We start from the raw sequence: 8,438 nt of genomic DNA on the forward strand, positions 1-8,438 counted from the left end.
GCAAAGTAAAAATTTGACAACAAAGTTGCATTTCTCTTCTGCTTCTTAATTACCACTATATGAACTTGCCCTTATGAGGATTTTTAATGACAAAAAGCAGAAAACTCTGTATACCATATTGTTCCTATATAAACTTTTGTCAAAAAAGCACACTGAGCATGTATTGCCAACAGAGCAGTACTCTATTCACCAAGACCATGACTTTTCACCTACTCCATCATATATATATAACCATATTTTAACTTAGATTTTTCCTTTTTTCTCTCCCTCATTGGTCACTGGGACTATAGTATATATAGTCTATAGTATATATAGTCTATATAGGACTATAGCTACAACATAGCATACGTAAAACAAAGACATAAGGACTTCAAATTTTCTGCAGTACTATCTAGTCTCTCTCCACTTGATTTCAAAAATTCAAATTTAAATACTTGACCCTTTAACCTCAGTAGTATGATATCATATATTACACTTTTAAAAAGCATACCTTCAATTTTCATCAGAATGCTGTAGACCACTCCTGAAGTCCAGTTCTATTAGGAATCTGAAAGCTGTCTGCAGATTAAGTTTCTGCAGGCTTGTTTGTTGTTTTTCTCTGTGATTACACATACTATAAAAATAAGAAGCTTCCTAAATGAGAGTCCCAGGAACCTGGGAGCCTGGTAGTGAGCTTTCTGATCTAGGCACTCAGTAACCCAGTTTGCTTGTAACACAGTTTGGTAATGAGCAGAGGCTACAACCCGAAAGTCCTTTGGTAACTGGAGTGCAATTTGTTTTCAGAGATAAGATGAAAGATGTTAGTTTTCTGAAGGAAAATTAATCTTTTTAATGAAAAATTAAAATATCTATCCTGAAGATATTTTTACAGAAATATCTTTGATTAGAACTAGTATAAAGAAACATCTGAAGTTACTCTAGGAGTTTAATTTCTGTTAAAACAGGGAACTAGCTTTCCCCAGAAGGTGTGTGTCAAGCACTGAATAATTCTATGTTCCTGTCTTAGCCAAGTGCCATTACTGACTACAAGTCTGTCTATAAGCGACAAAAAAAAAAACAAATAAATAAATAAAAAATAAAATAGTGATGGGCCATTGTATGTAAACCTGAAAAACACATAATCTGAGTGATTCTTTGCTCCTCCTCCCCATCCCCCCCCCAAAAAAAAAAATATATATATATATATATATAATTGAATTAATAATGCAGAATGATTACAAAAGACACATCACTAATAATAGAAAAGCTGTCTGAAATTACAGTACTGAAGTTAAATATCCCAAGAAACTATGATACATAATTGATGATACCACTCATTAAGTAGTGATAGCCGACAAAATGAGAGCTCTGGAGCTACAAATCCACCCTGCAAATATGTCAGGTACATACTTGATTCCATACTTTAAAGTAATACAGTTCAGAAACTTTTAAAATATACTTAGAATTGAACACTGCAAGTCAGATTTATCTATTTTGGAGACAAACCAAAAATAATCAACTCCTTCCTTGCAGTTTTCTCACAAGCACTGTTTTTCATATTCTTTCATTAAAATAATTCAATGCAACTAAATTAAAAATAATTTTAAATATCTGTTGAACTTTTGCATCACCGCTTGCAGCCTTCAAGGCCCTGCAGATGCATTATCACAGTTTCTCTTTCATTTGTGGAAAGCTGCCTACCATTATTAGCACTTAGAAGAAATTTTATATGTTGTTTACATCAGAAAGTGACAGTCTCCATAGTATAGGGATAAAATCATCCTTTTCAGTGCTCAGTTTGATAAGCCTGCGGGCAACAGCTGCTGTCATTTCAGCTGTTTGTCTTTAAACATGTACTTTTTGGTACCTCAAGATGCCGTTTCTTCTTCAAGCGGAGCCCAAAGCTCACAAAGTCAGCCTCCAATGTAAAGAATATAAATTCCTAACTGAGACTAAACTACATAACCTCCAGCTAGTTTCATCTGGAGGTAGATGCTAGTGTGTCAAACCTAAAATGCAGTCAGTGTCAGGCAGTTTTACATACATGTCACTTGCTATGTTTCAGAGTGCTACAGTGTAATCTTGTAATGTCTGTTTCTAAATAAAAAAATGAAAAAAAAAAAAAAGAAAAAAAAAAGTTTAAAATACACAAAGCCCCTGATTATCTTTTCTGCCAGAAGCAGAAAATCTGTTTTATCTGTCATATTTGAATACACAGATCAGTTCCTTATTTCATGTCCAAGCAATTGCTTTCATATTCCTGAAGGCTGTAAAAAAGGATAGGATTTTAACCACCCAGCTCTCATCACTGCTAATAATCAGCTCATTTGAACTGAATCCCCCTTGAGGAACATATAGAATTAATTAGAGCTGATCGAACAGCACAAACTGTAATTTGTTGACGCTTTAGCAAATATATCTTATCAGTTAACTCTATGATAGTGGTAGAGCGTGTTATTTGTTTGTAAATACTTGGACAGCTACCATTTTATTTATAAAAAATGTTGATGACTGCCGAAGGGCTTGTGAATTTCCACATAACTTGATTAATTTCCATATCAATGATGCATTATATATTATTCCTCATTAATTATTCCACAACAGTTATTTTCTTGTAAGAATTTTGACTGCCTAATGACTGAGCAAACACAATGACATGTGATTGAAGGGACGAATCACATAGCAGGAGTATCAAAGAGCAAACAATTAAAGACATAAAGCCCATCAAAATGTCACAAAGAAACTTCTGGACTTTACTATATTTTCATATTGCACTGTCAAGGCAAATTAATGTTGTAGACAACACACTGTCATGAACAATTGGGGCTGTTCAGCAGACTCCAAGTTATCGTTCATTCCTGTTACATATAATAACATTTATCAACGTATCATGTCATGTGCTGTGTATATATATAGAGAAACACACATACAGAGGCTTTGGCTTTAGGGACATAAGCTTTTTGTAACTGTTCACAATGCTATGCTGGAGTGCACAGTCTGATGTACAACACATGAATAAATGACTAATAACAGTAATGACAAGTAAGTAGCTAGTGAGGGTATGTAGAGATGATGGTGTTAATTGTAATCTTTTCTGTAAAATTCAGAATGTATTCATAAGCAATGTTTGGAAGCCTTTAGACTAGCACAGATATTCACAAATATTAAACATTAATATTTGAGATCTGTTGTTCAAGTTGTTCTGTCTTTTCCACAAGACAATAAGGATAACAGAAACCTGCTGATGAATTTTCTGTTATTGCACTCAAGACATATGGCTACTCAAGGGGTCGGTAACTGCCTACAGACAGCTGAGAAGCCCTGCTGGTAGCACCAGTGGAAAGATCTTGCAGCATTATGCATTTAAATAGACTTCTGCTTTCCTCAGAGGCAGCCCTGGCGGAGGTGGTGCCAGGGAACGCCCAAAAGCACTTCTCCTCCCTCATGACTTGCTCACTCCCCTTCTCCCACGGATCACGACAACCTGCGGGTTCAGAAAGAAACCACACTGACTCTGCTTGCTAAATACTGAAATAATAAATTTGGGGAATCATATAAATTACAGCATCTGCTGGCTGGAACCAATGGACCAGAAAAGGAGGGAGGTAACAATCTTCTGACAGACCATAGATTAATGTCATTGTGCTGTTTAAACTTCATCTGTTCTATGTGCTTCAGAGGTTAAAAAAATTGCAAGCTAAGACAGTAATATCATCTCTCTGCATTAAAGACACCTATTAGTCATGTCCCAGGCAAATAGGGATTTATGACTCAGACATAATTCTTCCAAATATGCCTGCTGTTCATAAAAGGCAGAGATATATGATTCAAAAATAACATTGAGACAGGAATAATTTTACACTTCACTTTGCAACATTGACTTTCCTCCAGAACTTATCGCAGAATCTCCACGTTGTATGAATAGGCACCTGCCAATATATAGATTTATTGCTACAGCCCCCAAATCAGGTGAATTTCTCAGTCAAACAGAAGAGTAGTAAGTTCACACAAAGAAGAAAGATACATGTAGATCTTTGTTTTCTAAACATCCACACTCTGAAGATAAATTAAATTACATGTCACATAGCCTGTATAATGGCCCTATTTAAAATCTCCATTTTGTTGCAAGATCTTGCTACTACAATTCAAGTACATTCCCATGACCCTTCCCTAATGAGTCATCCAAATTCCAGATCTGGTTTGGTTCCCCTAGAGGAATATGCATTATAAGAGCAAAATTGAAAAAGTATATGCTGAGAAAGATAAACACCTGCTGATTATGTCTGCAATGCAACAGAACATGGGTAAGTGCTCTTTCACCAAATTGTTGTAATCAGCCCCCTGTTCCTGGCATGTAACCCTTGTGGGAGCCCCAAGCCATTGGAGACCTGGGCAGAGTGCCAGGATGCAAGGTGACATCTTCCACCTGCTACATCAGCCCTGGTCTGCTTCTCATGCCCTAGTGTGCACACACTTTCATTCACAGGAACCATTACTGTTTTCTTAGTGGGTTTTTAGTATGGAAAATGAATGTCTTTCTAAGTTCACTGTTATCTAATTCAGCTCACACCTTTAGGAGAAGCTTTGCTGCTTTTTAGAACTGGCAAGTTTGCAACTACTTCACCAACCTGAGAGTAAAGACAACCTGCCAATAAAGACCAGTTTGGTTGATTCAGGAAACAATGAACCTCATGGATGTACTCCTTCCCTATGAACATATTTCAATCTCTCTGTTTGGTGAGCACTAACCACTCACATGGGAGACACAACCACACAACTGTTCCTAAGCTTACCTCCTGGCTGTCTGGTAGACTCAATGGATGTGGATAATTGTTACTTTGAGAAATCAAAGCATTACTATCTGATAAAACAGGAAGAAAGGTTAACTTTATGTCCATAAATCAACAGTTATTGTTTAATTCTTCCTCATAAGCAGCTGTTCTCCTTAAATAATCTCACTTGTTCAGTTAAGAATCAGAAACACCATGTTGGTGATAAACCACAGACCTCAGGAAAAAAACAGATAAAGCAACACAAAAAAAATCTTGTGAGGTGACTTAGAGAGTAAATTTTGTTTTTATCTATTTCTTAGTGAAGGTCTTTGGAGTACAACACCTCTTACAGATTAAATAGTTAGGTACACACCTGCACTGGCAAAAAGCCTATTGAGCTTATTGTTTTACGTAAAATGTTCAAGAGTAGATTGATATTTCAGAACTCTAACACTAAAAATAATCCTCGTCTGTGACAGTATTTCACAGGTCTATACTGGTTTTGGACCATAACAAAGGCTAAAAATCAGCGAAAAGGCAGAGATCTGCCTTACAATCCAAATTAAACACATAATTGCAGAGCTCACCGCCACTGTGCAGATCCCCAAGCTGGCACAGGGCCCTCGTTCACACAAACAGCCATCAGGTGCATGGCCAAGTGCAATACACAGCCAAGGCCAAGGCCTGAGGGAGGGAAATGCAACAGCTGCATCAGCTTCCTCCTGCGGCTACTTTCTCCTGCACCTGCCAACAAAACATGTGCCCGGTGCTAATGGCAACACTCTCCTCTAGACCCTTGCACAATACCTCAAGACTTGGACTGGGTGAAACCAGACGTGTTTTAACAAGAGGTAATGTGAGGTAAAAATCCAGCAAAGCAGGTTGGTTTCTCCTACCATGAGTTGTGGAGGTCAGTAATGGCTACATGGTGTGGGGCACATGTTGACTTTCCGTTTGAAGATCCATCTCAGCAGCCCCTCCAGCATTTGGCGGCCCATCCTGGCCAGGCATCACAGTGGGACTAGGCCACAGCTGCCAGCAGTTGCTCAGTGTGAGCTGGGCAAGGCTTGGGCAGGGGCCGTGAGCCCCCTGACTACCCAGTACCCACCTTATCGCTGCCACCACCTCACCTGGACATTGCTGAGGGGAAAAAGAGGAGAGGGCACAGCCCTCCAGGCCTGCCCTGCTCCTGAGCAAGTTTGTTTTCCCTGTGAGGTATATATCTTGTCTACTGCTCAGCCCAAGTTAGAAACAACATTTTTCACAGCTACAATATGGCAGGTGTTTAATTGTCTGAGAGCCCATTGTGGTGCCTGTATGCCGGCAGTTTATTGACCAGCACCCATGAAGACCTGTCCTCAGCAAGGGATGATGATCCAGTAACCACTGTTGGGCTGGGTGTGCTCTCCTGTTCTTTCATAATGTTGTAGGTACAAACAAATTCTGCTTATCATCTGAGCCTCCTGCTTACCACTAGCATGGAGGCTAACATAGTTCTGTAAAAAAAATCAGGAAACAAATTTTAAATTACCTCACCTATGATCAGACAACATAATCTGGCAAGTTGCTTGAATTTTTCTCTTTGCTAATGTGGTCATGTATTTGTTACCACTGCATTTGCAAGTATGTGGTATCAGCTTTCCTCCTAAAATCTCAAGATTATCTTAAAAGTCATTGAAAAAAAGGCTTTGTGATTCTGCAGATTTCTTTTTTAGAATGAAAAACAAACTTCAGGATATATTTTGGTTATTATTTCTATCAACCATCTGACAAACTTCAGAGCCTAAAAGTAATTTAAAAACTAGCAATGTATTTTCCGAGAAAATAACCAATCTGAAAACCTGAATATTTCCTAGAATCATGATTCCATGGGAGAGGGAGTGGTGGGGGTAAGAAAATATATCAAGAGTAACAATACTCCAGAAATAGAACAATATTTTTTGTTATACTTTTTCTCAGTTGTAACTTCATTGTCTAGACTTTCCTTTTACAATCAATAACAGAAGTTACAGAAATCTCCTACTCCTCAGACAAGAGGAATCATGGAGGGATACTTAGTTTTGTACAACCTTGTTGAAGTGATTCAGAATCCTTAGTCTTGAAGAACACTTGAAGAACACTTCAAGGAGTGTGAACTTAAAATATTGCCTTGCTGCAACAAACTGCAACCACAACACATGTTCTGTCTTGTTGGTGAACTCTAAGCATTTACTTAAAATCTCTTCAGGGTCTTGCTTTAAGAGAAAAAAATGGTAAAGCACTGTGGTGTATATGTGCCACAATCTCTGTAATTAGTAATTGCAGATGATAAAATGAAGTGCTTTCTTCCACACTATTTAGTACCCAGTTACTGTATAGCTTTTAGTTTGTTTGTTTCATTTTCCTGCTTACACTGTGTTTGTTTCTCTTCAAAGACATCCTTTGTATTCACAGGACTATATTCATTACCTATAAATAAAAATCTAACAATCCTTTCATTAAAAAGAAAAAATCAGGTTAGATCAAGGAGTCTAAGTGTTATTTATATGATTTGGCTGTCCTTCTAAATGTTTTTTTGTGTGTGTCTGTTGTTTTTTTACTACTTAGCAATTTTTTGTTTCCACAGAGCAACTAAAACTCTGTGCTGCATTTCCTCCAACCATCTCTACCGTGAGACTCCTCTCAGTGTATCTGATGAAGCTACTGTGTAATACTATAAACTGATACGAGTTATTAACCAACCAATTAACCATACAAAGCTATTCAGCCTTCTATCTTCTCTCCAACACTATCTGCTTCCATCTGTTTCTCCTTTCATGCTTTCTGTAGATATTTTTGCTGGTGCAAATTACCATAAAGATAATTTTTAAAAATTAGTGAGAGAAGAAGGGAGAGAAAGAGGAGAAGGGGTTTCTAGAAAAATCCCATACTAAATATACCAATGGGGAAAAAAAAAAAAAAAAAAAAAAAAAAAGGTAGCTTGCCTGTTGCTTGCCTGAAAGGCTTTTATCCAACTCATTTTCTCACTGCAGGGAGAAAGGGAAATTGGCAAGCACTTCTCTGGCAAGTTGATGCAGCCTGACTGCCCTGACTCTCAGTTCTTCTTCTTCCTTCTCCAGGCTGCCTGCCAGATTGTCTCTGCCTTTTCTGAGGAGGCTGAGAATACAGAAAGCTAGGAGAGGTTTGGGACTGGGAGCTCCCATTCACCTTTACCTGCCTGCTTAAGAAAAAAAAATTACAAAGTTTATTAAAAATAGCAAGAAAAAAAAAAAAAAAAAAAAAGATCTGGCAGAAGAAAAGCTGATTGTTTTTAAGGTGTATGAGGCTCTTTTATGACTTCAAAGAACAGTATGCACACTTACCTGCAGTATAGAAAGTATCTGCCGTCTGTGCTTTAGATTAAAAATACTCCAAAATGTTGGTAACTTGGGACTGCAGTATGCTTTCATTAAGTAAAAAGGAGGAAATACTTTAAAAGGTAAATAAAAAGGCATTTAATAATATTTTGATATGAATTCAAAAGATAAATTAAAAAATCAGTATTCTGACTTTACTGATGATCCCATGTTTTTCAGAGAGAAGCAATGAATAAGAGCATGTTTGGTTTTGGAGAGAAGAATAAAAAAAACAATGCTTTTTTGACCTGTTCCCTAAAGTCATATCTTAATACTTCCTCATACTTTATCTATCATGTCAGGACTATGAGCA

This window comes from Aythya ferina, assembly GCF_964211825.1.
Source record: "Aythya ferina genome assembly, chromosome: 2".
Classification (NCBI taxonomy): domain Eukaryota; kingdom Metazoa; phylum Chordata; class Aves; order Anseriformes; family Anatidae; genus Aythya; species Aythya ferina.